Here is a 15,442-nt window from a genome sequence, read left to right on the forward strand (position 1 = left end):
CCGGGGAGCGGCGCCGGGGCCGCGCCGTCCGCCTCAGAGCCGGGGCTTCCGTTGACGGCGGCCGCGGCGCCCCGCGGGGGGCTGTCAGCGGAGCGCGGCCCCGGCGAGGTGGAGCCCGCGCGTGGCGCGGCACAGGTGGCACCGGGCAACAAAGAGAGGGCGAGAGCGGCGGGTGAGGCGGCGGGCGGCTTGTGGCACTGCCGGGTTCGGCCGGCGTTCGTGCTTTTGTTCGGTGTTAAGCACCGGGCTGCTGGTAAGGAGCGAGATAATGCCATCTTACTCCGTTGTTTTTTTTATTCCTTATTCAATTTATTTTATTCCGTTTGTTGCCTTTTATTCCGTTTATCTCCCCGCACGACCGGCTGGGCGTTTTGTGGAAGCAGCCCGGCAGCCCTTGTTGCATTCTGCACCTTTGTTTTGTGGGTGTGGAAGGAGATGGGGATTTCATGCCTCTGAGTTCCAGGAGAGCCGATGGGATAAAGAAACACTAATAAAGAGCAGCGAGTGAGTTGTGATGCTCGCAGGAACACAAAGCTCTCAGACAGATGTGCGGCAGCCCGAGTGTCACGGCGTTCCAGGAAAAACTGTTTAATCTTGGAACGAGGGGAAAGGGTGAGGTCATCACGTCTATAAGAAATCATTAAAGGTCATTAAAATAATTTGCCGTTATCAATGTGGGCAGATTTGAGGGGCGACACTTCCCTGGTGCTGAAGCGCTTGGGTGGGTTTCAGCATGCAGCTTGACAGCAGCTTGCTCGCATCTCAGCCCCTAGGGTAGGGATGTGCTCAGGTGTGTGGCTGGGAAGGGCTCAGTGCCCACAGCCATCTGAAGTTCAGTGGGATGGGGTCCCTGGAGTAACAGGTCTTTAAAATGACATCAGGGCATCTCACCTGTTGTGACTTCTTCAGGCTTGCGCACACATTGGAGGTCGCTCGTTGCTCTTAATTCTTTAGTTAAAACTGCAGGTTCTGAGCCAACCTCCATCTCATCCTGTGTCAATTGCATAGGTTGCACTGTAAGCTTGAGGAACTGCCCGGGTGAAATAGCAGGGTTTGAGCTAGAATGCTGCATTGGGAAGGCAGCACTAGACCCATTCACTGTCCTTCCCCACCCCACACCCCCCTAAATACTTTGTTTTTCCTGCACACATCTTGTAAGCTAGAAAAGTCAAGGAGGACAGTTCTTTCTCTCAGTACCCGGAAGGCTGTGGTGGCATTCTTGTGGTGTCAGTATCTTGCTGTACGGTGTGCGAGCCCCTTCTCTGATTTGCTTCCTAGTAAGCCCTGAGCCTGGCTGGTGTGCCAGAGGCTTTTCGGAGAGCCGTTCATCCTTTCAGAAGGATGACATCTGGATCTGAAAGATAGAAGGATTTCTGCACATCCCTTGCCATCTCTCTGTGTGTTCTTTGCCCACTCGATTATTCAAAATTATGTGTGAGCTGCAAATACTACAGAGAGCAAAACTTAGGACAGATGTTGTGTAAGAAAGCAACTGTGTGCAACAAACGACATTCGTGAAAGGTTTATTCCATCCAGGCTTGCGCAATAGGTAGCTTCTTTGAGGAAAAGGACTTTTTAATAAGCAGCCTGAATGAGTGCTTGTATGAAGCATCAAAGTTTATTTGGCATTAGTTGGGAGTGTTTCCTTGTTACCACTTAAGTTAGAATTAAAAGCATATACTGAAAATAAAATACTCCTCTTTATTAAACACAGATTATTGGTTGTAGGCTCAAACAGCATTTGTGTCACCAGGGGTCTGTTTAAATTGCTGCAAGACTCAGTAACTTGTAGCTCTAACTTTGCAAGGTAGGGGAGTCCTGGGTATTCTCTTGCTGAAGCACTGGCTCTTGGGAATGGCTGAGCTAGAGCTTCTTCCTCAGTACTGAGTGTGCAGATGCATGGAAATAAGCTCTGCTTGTTGAACTGATTTGCCGTGTTCAGACTACCTTAGTGTGGTGAAATTGCCTGGAAGGCTGGTGTTGTTGGTCCTCTTCAATGACTGGAAAGAGGTATTGATCACCAAATATGTAATGATTAACCTGCTACCGTAGTGTTAATATCCACATCTAGAACAAATTACTTTTGACTTTTCTTTTAACCTTACGAAGAAATGAGCTAGATGTGAATGTTTGGCATTTCTTTCTCTTGCGTGTTCTTTTGCAGATGGAGCAGTATAAATGTTGATTGGTCATTTAGTCTCCAGACTCCTATGTTTTAGCTACATCATTAGATTCTACTTAGACTCCAGTGACAGATGGCATGAAATAAATATTAGCACAAACTCTATCTTGCATTTTGCATTATGACACTGAATAGTTTTATTAACAGAATAACACAAGTCAGAGCCCAGCTAACATAGTCTTCTTTTTTTTCTTGCTTTCTTTCCTTGCAAGTTTGTTATTGTTCCAGAACCTGGAGAAATCCTGGGGAGTTCCTCAAGCAGATCACTGAGCTGCGCTTGGCAGCTTAGCTATGCTATGAGGACCTTTATTGTCACCTTCTATAAAGCCTAAACGTTAATTTAAAGAGAGTGCTGGGAGCCATTGAGAGCTGGTATGACTTTGCTGTGGCTTTTTTTGGGTTATCTCCCCAAGTTTGACAAAGTGTCCTTTTATCTGCAGCTTGCACTTTTATCTTTCGCAAGCAGCAAATGAAGAAACTCTCCTCAGCTTCACGGAGCTATCTGAAGCAGCTGAGCATACAGTGTTGCAAGGGGATTGGTTTCACTCTGTCTTATGCCAAGAAAAGCCATAGTCCATACAGAGACACAATTATGAGTTATGTTAGAAGCAAAAGCTAAGGATCCAGGAACCACCTTCTTTTTGTGCCATCTTGCATCAGTGAGACTGGAAATAATAGAGATAGAAAGCACCTTTCCCCTGCTTTCACATTTCAGAAAGTGTTAAGAAACCAAGTAGTGTTTTGTTGTCTGAGGAGAATTGTTCTGGGAGAAATCTGAGTGAGTTCCATCTCTTGATGACAGCAGCAACGAGCTTGCTTGCATTAAGACACTTCTGGTAGTTTCCCATCTCTTTCTTTTACATCCTACTTAATGGGTATCTTGCCTTTCAAACTATTCAAGCTCTGACTAGACAGATAGCTTTACCAGCCAGGTTGCAGAAATATCTTTCTCTTGTTAACGTTCATTTCAAGATCTTGTTCAACAAAGAATGCTGAGAGAAATCAGCTTTCTGTGCTGCCCCTGTGCTGTTCAGCAATCTAAGCTGGGTTCTTACTGCTAGTTTGCAGATAAGAAAAAAAAGGGAAAATTTGTTTCCTGGTATTTTCTTTTGAGAAGAACAGACTCTAATATGGTCTTGACAGCCATATGACTTTCTAAAACTTAAAAGAAGTAAACAATCTTGTCTTGAAAGTAACTTGTTCTGTGTCTGCCAGTCCCCTCAACTTCCCAGTGACGTAGAAACATTAGTGAGGGAGAAGTGCGTTACTCACTGTAGTTTTGCAGAGGTTCTTGGAATATCACATGGAATGGACCTGAATCTCTGGGCTTACAGATCTTTACTAAGTTACTAAAGGGATTGTAGATCCTTGTAGAAGAAATCTAAACTTGGTCATTGACCTGCTTTAAGCTTTTCTTTGGCAGACGTTGTACTGATGGAACAACCTTAGCTGACCAAGATTTATTTTGCTGCATCTTTAGGGAATAAGCAGTAGATCAAAACTGAGGCTTACAACTCCACTTCTCCATTTAGCTGAAAGGGAGTATCGTTATGTTCAGCATCTGTGCAGGTGCTTCCTTTGAGCCCAGAGCTCATCCTAAAAAAGAGTCAAGAGGAAGCACCTGTGAACATGCAAGATGTTTAGACTTTGTAGATCAAAAGGCAAGCCTCATCATGGATTTGCAATAAGTGTCTTCAGCTCCTGACTCTTGGGCAAGCGTGACTCCTTTCTTTTCTCTCCCAGAATAGGTTTTCTCTTTATAGGATCAAGAAACTCCTTTATTTAGAGAGGCTGTCTAGAATGAGGAGAAAGCCCATCAAGCACTCTAGAGCTTGCACGTGTCTGCTTCTCAGAGTAAGGAGATGAAGGTTTTTCCATGTAGATGCTTATTTTGACAGCAAGTATGGGCCTCGGTAAAAATAGGATGCTTCCCAATGTGTATTCTACACAGCTGTCTTAATGATATGATTTAACTTGACTCTGCCATCAGTACTCACAAGCTGCACGGGCTCTTTGTTGGAATAAATGCTGTCCTGACTTCATGGCATAAGTTGCTGGAGAACGTAAGAGACTTAAACCTTTTAATATGCTGAGCATATCAGCAGGAGGAGAGAACTGCCGGTGGACATGCAGCCTTTGAGTTAAAGAACAGCTGTGTTTCTAATTCACGGAACAGAATCGTAGCCTTGCTGAGATTGGAAGGCGCTTCTGGAGGGCATCCAGTCCCTCCCCCTGCTCAGAGCGGGGCCAGCAGAGCGGATTGCTCAGAGCTGTGTCCAGTTGAACCTGGAATTCAGCCTAACTGTGTGAATAAAATGCTGCTAGGCTTAGCTAGCCTGTTGGGATTCCTTGCTGAAATCTTGATAAATTCAAACACTGTCGAGTGGCTTTCTTTCAAATAGAACTCTTCCTCCATCTCAACCCCCCCCCACCCAACTGCTATAGGTAATGAAATTAGTCAGGAAAAATACATTTTTAGTCACCAGAGGATGCAGCCTCGTTGCATTACTTCTTGTTTTGTCAAGCTGTGGTATGTTCTGCTAAGTTCTGCTTCTCAATTATTATATATATATATTTTTAAATATATATGACGAAGTGCTTCCATAAGTAAGACTTCCTTGTGCTTCATCTTGCTCTTTAAATATACAGTCTGCAGTTTCTCTCTCTCTCTCCCTCTCCCTCTCCTTCCCTCCCTTTCCTCCAAGAAGACAAACACCTGTATTTATTCTCTATGTTGTTTGTATTGGCACTTAATTGAGGAGAGTCTCTTCCAGTGCCTGCAACTCAGACTAAGCTTCTGAGTGGAAAACTGAAAGTGAAAGGACCTGGTTTTCTACTGCAGAAGAAGATAAACAATACGTATCTAGAGCATAAATACTGATAAGAATATTTCTTCTGATATAATCATCCAAATATTGATAACACCTGAAAAGAAGCTCAGAGTGTTTTTGATCTGTCAGAGTTCCTCTCAAGGAGAAAAACAAGTATTTCTTCCAGTCGTTGTATTTGTGATTCTCATCGTCATCTGCTTTCTTGCCAGCGCTTCCTGGCAGAATGATCAGCCGTATGTAAAAGCAGTAATGCTTGTGTCTTCCATAAACAGATGTGGGGTTGGTCTTGGAACCAGGAAATGAGTGTAAGTTACGCTGACAAACATCCCTCAGGTTCAGCTGGCTGCAATTCCCTACTGGCCTACAGGGAGAAATGCTGGGAATGCTGTAGGGATGGTGTCTGTGGCTCAGAAGGAATGACATCCCGTGTCACTAGGTGGGAGCTGCTCCAGCCCAACTGGAATGGGAGTCAGTATTGGTGACTTCTGTTAAGCAGGTTTGTCACTAGGTTGGGGAGAGGGAATGCTTTTGTTGACTTGTTTCTGTTCTGTTTTGTTGTTGATGCCAGTAGAGATACCCCTGCACTTAAATGTATGCTTCTTACATCTTGTATCTCCTAGGTGGGGAGAGGTTGTGACCCTGCCTGTATGCATAAAACGAAACATATATACAAGAGATCAGGGAGGGTATTCTGCTTCTGAATCATTCCAAGCTGTTCTTTGAAGTAAATGTCATCTGGTTGATGTTACACAGGTTCCACAAACTTTCAGCTTTAGTATTTTAACTTGCTCCACTTAAAATCAGCTTTGCCACAAGATGTTACCTCAGATGCTTTGAATGCGGCGCTTTTCTTGGATATTGAAAGTAAATTAAATAGGAGAAAAGATAGTGTCAGTAGAGGCATTTGCCTCCTTTATCTGTTTATTTGTTGTTTTTAGAAAGTGAGACAGTATTGAATTACTGATAATGATTCTGCCATTCTCAAACGCTCTGGTATGCCATTTTTATATAAAATATTCCATCTTTTTTGCTTTTTCAATTTCTTTGCAAAAATTATATTACTTAAGATTATGGTCTTGAAAGTTCATTTGTAGTGTACTTTTTCAGTCCTCTTGCTTTATTATTAAGCAAACCTACAGCACTACAGGGGCTTTTCTGAAGGAGCAGATAATGTTGTAATCCAATGTTGGTAGGACTTATGTTCTGTAAGTGTGTCCTCTATAGAAATATCCATAGAATTGAGGTGTAAATCAGAGACTACCCGTTGTACAGACGTTTCCCTGGCTCTATAGATTTATTTTAGTGAACAACTAAGTAGACTTGTTGAGCATCCAATTCTTTGAAAATGACACCTTTTTGGATACTTGGGCCTTAACGTTTAGTATGCTATTGTGAGGTGCTAAAGCAGATGTGAACCAACTAGTCTAACATGTTTGTTTTCTTTATTTCTTCCATTTTCACTTATCTACGTGGGAGGACATAAAAGGTCATTTATAGACAGCTGGGAACCTTTTCCTCTGTCATACTCTGTTTATAATTTTTGGTTTTTATACGCTAAGCATAGCACCTGTGAGGATACTTTGATAAGAATTTCCTGATTTTTCAGTGCTTAGGCAAGATATTAATAGTAATTAATTCCATGTGAGCTTGGACATCTGATATCAACAAATTACTTTTTGTTTTTTGTAACCCTGATGTGCAGAGCGACATTTGCAGTGGGAAGACCTCAGAATCTTTTTTGACACTTGGGTTTTTAAAGAGAGTGAAGGAAGGGAATGGGAGTGTGTTACAAAAGTGAAACGTGTTTCTTGTCCTTATCTGGATGTCTTCTTTCTAGTTCAGTGTCTCACTAACCTTTACATTATGCTGTGTCAGAAGTGCTGTCTGACACATGCTAGAAGAGCATTGATTGTTTGCCTTTCTGAGATGATAAGATTTGTTTATGCTTGGACTTTCTGATGAGACTTCGCATTGTTTGATGTGTGGTTTAAATCACAAATTGTCAAGCACTGCTCAAGAGGAGTCCTACGGGAGTAGAGATATGAATAATTCTACTTTAGGAAGAGGTTGTAGGGAGAGGAATCCCGAAAGTTGGTTGTTCTGTCATCTGTTTTAGAAGAACTATGGGGTACAGGCTTTTTAGGAATATTTGGCAAGTGTTCTCCTCACCTGTGAGTAACTGCTTGGAGACTCTACTACCTTTTCCATTTTGCAGCAGGTGCTTACAGAAGTTGAAACTAGTAACTAGTAGCTATCTGTGATGTAACCAAGTATAAAGTGCCGTGTAAGAAGAAGTACTCTGAAAAATCAAGTCTTTGGTATGTGATGCATATAACAAGTTACTAAAACTCTTGACTTAAATGTTTCTGTGAACTGGCGTTACTATCTGTAAAACAAAGGAAATAAAGAGTTCTGGTCTTCCAGCAGTATAATGAAGATAAGTTAATGCCCTTGAAGGCAGGAGGAGCCTGAAACTTGTTAGTTTCTGTTTTAATTTATGGCTGGTATATCTGTGGTGCTGTCCAATATAAGATTCCTTCTTGACAAAGGTCTTTTTTTGGTTTGATTTTCTTTGAAGGTTTGTTTGTTTTGAAGTTCTTTCCACTGGGAAAGCAGTGGTCAAGGCAAGCTGAAATAGCAAGGAATACTCAGAGTATGAGTGACCAATCTGTTATTTTCCTCTGGAAGCAAGTGAAACCTTCTTGTGTTTTTGGTCAGTGGTTTTTCAACTTCATCAGTTTGTCAACAATTTTTGTACAGCAAAGGAAGCGACTTTCTTCAGTTGCTGTGACAGTGCTGCAATTGCCATTAGTAAGAGTGATCACAGAAGGTTGAAGTCCACTTTTTGCCTGGAGTGTTACTTAAAATACTTCAGTGGGGGCACTTGGGGCCAAGCTGGCATCTCAGTTCAGAGGGAATGTTTAGCAAATGAAAATATTGCTGTAGGCCAAAGATCAACCTGGAGTTATTGGATGCTGTAGTGCTGTTTTGTTTCATCTTATCTAGCTTTTTGTTTTTGTTTTCTTTTTTACTTCCAGATGCAAATCAGTGTCAGTGTGTTGGTTTCATTCTAACAGGTAGATTATGGAGTTTTAAGTAGAAGCATAATGTGCAGCACTACTGCAGTAGGTGTTTCAGTTCTTTCTTGGTTGGTGTTTAAGTGTTGTCCTAAGTAAATGTTCCAGCCATCCAAACTGAAAGAGTCATAGGCATCTTCTTAATGATGAGATGTGCTATGACAGGAGCAATCTCTTGCTCTGATACGCCTGTTACTGGAGGATGGCATTATCTGTAGTACCTTTACAATTCTAGTCAGTCCAAATGAAATACTGTATAATAACCTTGTTGCCTACAGTTGGTCAAGAACAGGAAGGCTTGTATTAGCCAGTGCTTCTGTTACCTATTTTTTCCTCCTTAGGTAGTAGACTTAGCCTGCTCTTTGTAAGGTACGAGGGCAGCTGCAAACATCTGACTGACCAGATAACTACAGGACTTACATGACCTCTCAATATCCCTTCCAAACCCAACTACTCCATAATTACTTAAGTTTTTGTATTCTTCAGTAAGCATGTATTTCATTATAAATAAATTTCTGACTTCTTAAAACTCCATCTCTGGATACAGTCATGCACTTTAATACGGAGTATTTGTTAGAAAGAGACTGAGAAGTTTAAATGCATTGAAAATAAATTGTAGGGTATTGTGAAGTGCCTGCAGCTTGAAACTAAACATAGGTAATCTCAGGCTTTTAAAACCCAGAGTTGAAGACATTCTGGATAGGAATGTAAGCAAGTGCAACAAAACCTCAGCGAAGATCCTAGTTTCTTTTCTGAATAAGGCTGAGTTGTATGTCCTCATTTTTTTGCTCTTCCTAGTAGAAATTCCTAGACTATTAGATACATTCTTTATTTTGGTAGGAAGCAGCGGTTAGTTCCAGCTGAAGCACTGGAAAATCTTTCTTGTTGCCTGAGCGTCAGCTGTTTTTGGGAACTTCATCCTCTCCCTGTGTTGTGCAGTCTGGCACGCTGTGAGTAGGTACTTTAGAGTATATATAAAGCTGTTTTGGAGATTGTGAGTAGTCGCTGCCCATTCTTATTTCACTGTGCAAGGGCACCTTTTTAAAATGAGATTAAAATATTTTGTTTTTCTTAGGAGTTATACAAGTCTTTCTGTAATGTATTTGAATCTCAAAACATCTCTGCATTTCAAATTAAAGTGTAGAAGTGCACTCTGGTAGGATAAAGCCCTTTGATCTGTTCTGTATATTAACTAGGATCTGAGGAGTCTCCATATAAATGTCCAAGTCTACTCACAGCATTTTGAAAAGGTGTGTTTGTGTTGGATGGTTGCTTTTTTTTCTTCGAGTGGCTCATCTATATCATAGAATTGCTGTGGAGAGAAGGGAGTAAGGCACTTCTTATGAGGTTGCACAGTAGTTGTAGCAGTGGAGTAAAACTGATCTCAGTGTTGCACGTTCTAGCCACAGTCATTTAAAGTACTGTGCAAGTTTTAAAGAAAGATTCTCATAATGAAGAATTCCCCATTTCTAGACCAAAAGTGTTTTGTCATTTTGTCATCACATTCTGCAAAATCTGCCAAACTTGTGACTCATGTCCGTACTGGGTACTGCATTTACACTTAATTTTGCAACAGACTGTTGCCTTAGGCACCGTTAGTTTGAGAGTATGTGTTAGATGGCAGTTCTTTCACTGTAACTCTGACATTGGAATCTGCATGGGCTGAACTGTTGTGATTACGTGCGAAAGAGCTTGTGAATATTTCCGAAATGAGAATGTTCTTCCATCTTTTGTCTGTAAAAGATGCGTGCGGTGACTTTTAGGCACTGCTCTTTCCAACAAATAGAACAGGTGTGCTGCCTAAGGCCAGTAACGTTCATCTACTGGTTACTGCTAGAGAGCAGAGCTGCAAGTACAATGAGACACCACACAGTGAAAGTCAAAAAAAGTGGCTGGTAAATTCTTCTGTCCATTGTGTTTGATGGCACACCATGTTCAGGAAGTATATGCAAAATATGCTTTCCTTTAAGGACAACATGCTTCGTTGCAGTAGGCAGGCTTGCTGTAAGTATACATTCAGTCCATTCTAGCTCCATATGTCTAATGTATTACAGGTTTTTGGAAAAAATCTGCTAGTGTAGAGATCTCATACCTAGTCAGCTTTGACTTTAGCATCTTGGGAGTTTGGCTGTTCAGTAAACCCCAAGCATGAATGTGCACAGTACGTTCAGCATTGGATGCTAAATGGTTGAGGGGGGGCAGTTGTGATTCATGTAACTTTGTTTTCACAGAACTTTGCACCGGAGGCCTAGAACTACTTTTGCTCAAGAGAAGCCTGTAATAGCCCTTTAATTGCTTCCCCTGCAAATATCAAACTGCTGCTATGATTATGGGATAGCTGTGATTGCGTAGATGTCTGCAATGAAAACCTTGATACAAAGGCTAGTACCTTTGTGGCTACGGTCGCCATTCACTTTAAAATCACAGACTAGTATTTTGTATAATGTTCTAATGAGATTTTAAAGTAGGCTAGGCCTACTATTCAAAGGCCATTTTTTCATAGCAGGGTGGTGTCTGATCCTTTTGAAGAAGAAAAGGGCTTGGCCACCTACTGAAGGAATCTTCTGCTTTTCTGAAGTGAGCTGTATTACAGAGCATAATTCAGGGAACCTGTCTGTTTTTTGACTGGCCGATGTTGATTTACACCTGCTTTCTGTAGAACTTGTTAATTTTCACGTGATCGGAGGATATACAAATAGTGAGAAAGTCACAGTATGCCTTTAAATGAAATTATAGCTCTCATCTGGAAGGTGCTCCTCCATATACACTGTTTTGAGATCTGAGCTTTCTATGCTTTCTCTACTATGGCAAAGAGATAAAAAGTGTGAGATAAAGTGGGAGGTGTAACTGTGCATGTGAAGAAAATGGATGGGGGAGTGAGATAGGAACAGACAGAAAAGGACAGGTTGGGTGGAACCAGCAGAATGCTGTGTCTAGGTCTGTTATGCCCCTTCTGCACTTTCTTAAAGCAGACCCGCCTTCCATCATCTTCGTTTTTGTGCCATTTCTCACTTGCCTTCTTCCTGGCTTTATTCCCAGTGTTATTACTGTCCCCTGATAATGCCACTCACACTTTCTTGTCGTGCCTGCCTCCTGCTAGCTGCAGTTACTGGTTGTGATGTGGAGTCCAGTTGATATCTCAATGAAGCTTAGTAGGTTTGAAACACTGAACCGTGCGTAAGTTCCCTCCCTAAGCTCCGAAGTGCAGAGGAATCCTAGTCCTGCACTTCTGTTCTTGGCAGATATGTTACCTGCTCTGGGCAATATCCTGTCTTCTGCTTTCATCTGCCCTTCCCATTAGGCACAAGCAGCATCTAAGACTTCATTTCTCCATGTCTATCCATGGAGTTATTGGAAAACTGATGACAGTGGTTATGTTGGTCATTCTTCATTAAAACTGAAAGTGGATGCAATACTTGAGATTTTTTTTTACAGAGCCACAGGAGTGCCAAGATGTAGGTATTTCTGGTTTGTGCTCCACACTGCATGGAGAATAATCCTGTGTGCTGATCATGGGGGTGCACTGTGCTCTGCTCCCTAGAGGTCCTTTCCTATCCTCTCAAGTTTGCATGTCTGTCCTCATTGTCTTTCCTCATTGCAGCTGCATTCTCTTGTTTTGATAGGCTGAAGCTTTACTTGTATGCAGGCATACTGTGTGGGAATTATCAGGTCAAAATACAGCTGTTCCTTTCATAGACGTGATGCTTAACTTGCTGAACCAGAAAAGCACAGTTCTGATCTGCTGAGCTTTCCTCTGCCCTTAGTAAATGTTGCATCTTTGCATATTCAGACCTGAGTGCTCTCTTTCTCCACTGTCCCATTTTCCTGGTCTTGTTTGTCTTAACCTGTCTCTAAATCCACAGTAAAGTATCTCAAATAATTATCTTGTTCTATTTTCTTAATGGACCCCACAGATGATAAAGTAGATACTAATGATCTCTGTTCATGCACTGAAATCTGACTGGAATTTGTTTTGTTGCATAGCAGAGAGTTGTGTTGGAGTAACTATATAGAGGTAATAACGACTTCTGGAAGAAGAAAACTGACAGTGCTGCTACATGTTCCTACATGATATTTCATGTATCACTGGCACTGCTAGTTTGTTAACCTTTCCTTGGAAAGAAAGCACTTCTCTGAATTGTTTGCTCGGAGATGCTTTTACTGTGAAATGAAATGCTTAAGCTGTTTGCCCTTTCCTGATGAAAAGTGAATGGGGAGGAGGAGAAGAAGCTACAAGAAGCCTGAGGGCACTCAACTTATTTAAATTGACACATTTTGCTTAAATTCTGCTCCTTGCACTGTGTGTATATATATATTTATATTTAATGCAGTTTTCTGTAGCTTTTGTTCCTTTGTGCCTTATCCCTTCCTTTTTGCCAAGTGCAGTTGCCTCTGCTGCTTTTGCCACTCCCACCAGCATACTGATAACGTTTGGTGTGGCTGGGCTGGGGTTACTAACATGCTTCTTAATTAGCCAAAATATACTTACAGATTGGACTGCTGGTTTTCTCCAAGCAAAATACCAAATGTTGACTTTTTCCTTCCATGCCCTGGCTGTTCTTAGGCTTCTCTTGTGTGCTCATCCACCAACTTTTTGTCTTCCTTTCCTTGACATAATTTCAGTATCAGTGAATCAGTATCAGAGATCACTGGCCACTGGTCAGACCAGTCATTCTGAAATGAATTTGAACCAGAGAAAGCCTTGAGGTGCGGGGAAGAGGAGATGATGTCTAAGAAGATATCTACATCAGTGCCTTTGGGTGAATCAGGAATGTGCTTGTAGGGTAACTATCTTCAGCATTTCTCCTTGCTGTAGTTCAGTTTGCTGTATGGAATAGCTTTGGTGCTTGATTTCTCCTGGCCAAAGCTAAACATTCTGGAATGTGCTGAATGGGCTTCGGTCTTTGAAGTATGTTTAGTGCATGGGATTGCACTAGGTCTAGTCCAGAGCAAAACTGCTACATGTGGCAAATGTTGAATTTTTGCTGCTCTACAGATCTGCTCTTGAAATGCGGCACTTCTCGGTAATGTAGTTGTAGCCTCAGCTGTCATTTTTCTAAGTCTAATTTTAGCAAAACGTTCTGGACTACTCCTGTCAAATATTTATAGCAGAAATTTCATACAGTTGATTCACTGTTTCCCAGTCTGGAGTAAATCCTTACTGGAAGAGAAGTGGTTTGTTTTTTGTTTTTCTTTCTCCTCTGCAGATAAAACAAGGGAGATGCAGAAGAGTAAAGGCACCTTATGGTAGATTCCTTGTTGTTTTTTTTTAAATGCACATGCATTCTAGAGCTCAAGGACAGATGCAGTGTCTTGGAAAGTAACCCATCTGCTCTTAATGTTACAGAAGTTCAATCTTGTGCCCCTCTGCCTTGCTTTATTGGTAGTCAGCTGGCCTTCGAGATAACTGTACATCAGGGCTATCAAAGAAAATCTTCTCTAAACCTTGTGTAAGTTTTGTTTTACGTCTTATGGAGAAGTCATACTTTGATTAATTAAGCAAGTGATGCTTAATTTCTTACAGATTTATGTCTTGTGGTTGATTAACTGGGAGCATGCAAGTCCCAACTGAAACACTCTGCTGTGACTGGGGGAGAGAGAATAGCAGCTTAAACAGGTCATTTCATGTGGATCTTTGTTGTATGCTGTGTGGTTCATGTTGGAACTGTGCCTCAGGGAAAACAGCGACAGTTTATTATTTGCTGCTGGCCACCTTTTTCCATGAAATTTAGAAGTCCTTGCTAACTTTTCTCTGCTGTCAGATTTATGCAAAGCCATCTATGAGTTTGAAAGCCATTGGTGAATCACCCGCAGCTCAATCACACGGGCCTCAGTTTCTCAGGAAACTGAGCTGAGGGTAAGAAGCCCTTCAAAGGGTTTGAGCAACTACAGCAGCTCTGTTGGGGTACTGCATGCGTTCCTGGTTTCTCACATGCGAATGCATGCCCTTTCCTTAGCACTAGGTGTAAGCTTATACAAAGCTAATATAGTAACTTGTAGGTATTAAGGATTAAATGTAAATTCAGTTTTCTGTAGCTGGTTATCAGTCTTTTTTTGGGTCAAATAATTTGGGTCAAATAATCCTAAATAATCTGTAGATCTGTTGAAAGGCATGTCTTTGGTACTTTAATGAGAAAAATAGGATTTTTTTAAACTTACTTTTGATGGAAAATAATTGAGAGAAAAAATTAGGACAGTATTACAAGTAATAGGATGTTGATGGTGGATAATAAATGGGCTGGAAAGGCATTTGGTTATAAAGACCAAGCATTCACAGTATCTGATTTTGTTATATGCAGAAAAGTTTATTTGGCAGGAGGCAGTTTTATTGAAAGCATGAAAAGGATCCATTTTTTGGAGGAAAAGCACAGTTGTGCCTATGTCTGACCAAGTGTTGGAACTGCTTGCTTGGGCAGTGCTGTCACAAAGAATAATTTGGATGTAAAGAATGTGACTTTTAAATGTAGGCTTCTGATGATTTGGAATAGGCCATCAAGACTTCTTGCTGAGCCAGTAATTGCATTAAGAAACATCCATGAAGGAGCTCAAAGCAGGCAGTTCTAGGTTTCCCTAGAAAAACCTGCTAATGTTCTACGTCTTCGCTTTGAATTCAGATGTGACTTTGTTCAGAACATGAGTTAAAATGATACTATTTGAAAACAAATTAAAAAACAAGGAAAAAAAAAAAAAAAGGAAAAAGGAAAAAGCAGAAAGAAAAGCCTGGTGTAGTAAGACTTGAAAGGACACAGCCAGCTTGGATTCATGAAGGGCAGGTCCTGCTTGACCAACCTGATTTCCTTCTATGATCTAGTGACCTGTCTGGTGGATGAGGGAAAGGCTGTTGATGTGGTCTACCTAGACTTCAGCAAAGCCTTTGACACTGTCTCCCACAGGAAATGGATGTGAGGGTACTGATTGATGCTCAGCTGAACATGAGCCAGCAGTGTGCCCAGGTGGCCAAGAAAGCCAATGGCATCCTGGCTTGCATCAGAAGCAGCGCTGCCAACAGGAACAGGGAAGTGATTGTCCCCATTTACTCAGCTCTGGTGAGGCTGCACCTCAAGTAGTGTATCCAGTTTTGGGCCCCGCACTGCAAGAAAGACATTGAGGCCCTGGAGTGTGTTCAAAGAAGGGCAACAAAGCTGGTGAGGGGTCTGGAGCACAAGCTTTATGAGGAGAGGCTGAGGGAGCTGGGATTATTCAGTCTGGAGAAGAGGAAGCTCTGGGGAGACCTTATTGCTCTCTGTAACTACCTGAAGGGAGGTTGTAGTGAGCTGGGGGTTGGCCTCTTCTTTCATGTAACTGGTGACAGGACTAGAGGGAATGGCTTCAAGCTGTGCCAGGGGAGGTTC

General features: G+C 41.8%; 1 protein-coding gene across 4 annotated transcripts in view; it reads left to right on the forward strand.

Annotated features, from left to right (window-relative positions):
- ANKRD12 (ankyrin repeat domain 12) overlaps positions 1–15,442 on the forward strand; it is a 61,247-nt gene that overhangs the window by 309 nt on the left and 45,496 nt on the right. The window contains exon 2 of one of the 4 annotated variants that reach the window (XM_072329151.1): positions 384–612. The exons of 1 other annotated variant lie outside the window; for it this stretch is intronic. The gene's annotated coding sequence lies outside the window, so the exon portion shown is untranslated. Of the gene's footprint in view, positions 1–383; positions 613–8,930; positions 9,045–13,612; positions 13,708–15,442 lie in introns of those variants that run through there. 2 more of the 4 variants (XM_072329149.1, XM_072329152.1) reach the window with 2 other exon arrangements.

Source organism: Excalfactoria chinensis, chromosome 2 (assembly GCF_039878825.1).
Source record: "Excalfactoria chinensis isolate bCotChi1 chromosome 2, bCotChi1.hap2, whole genome shotgun sequence".
NCBI classification, from domain to species: Eukaryota; Metazoa; Chordata; class Aves; order Galliformes; family Phasianidae; genus Excalfactoria; species Excalfactoria chinensis.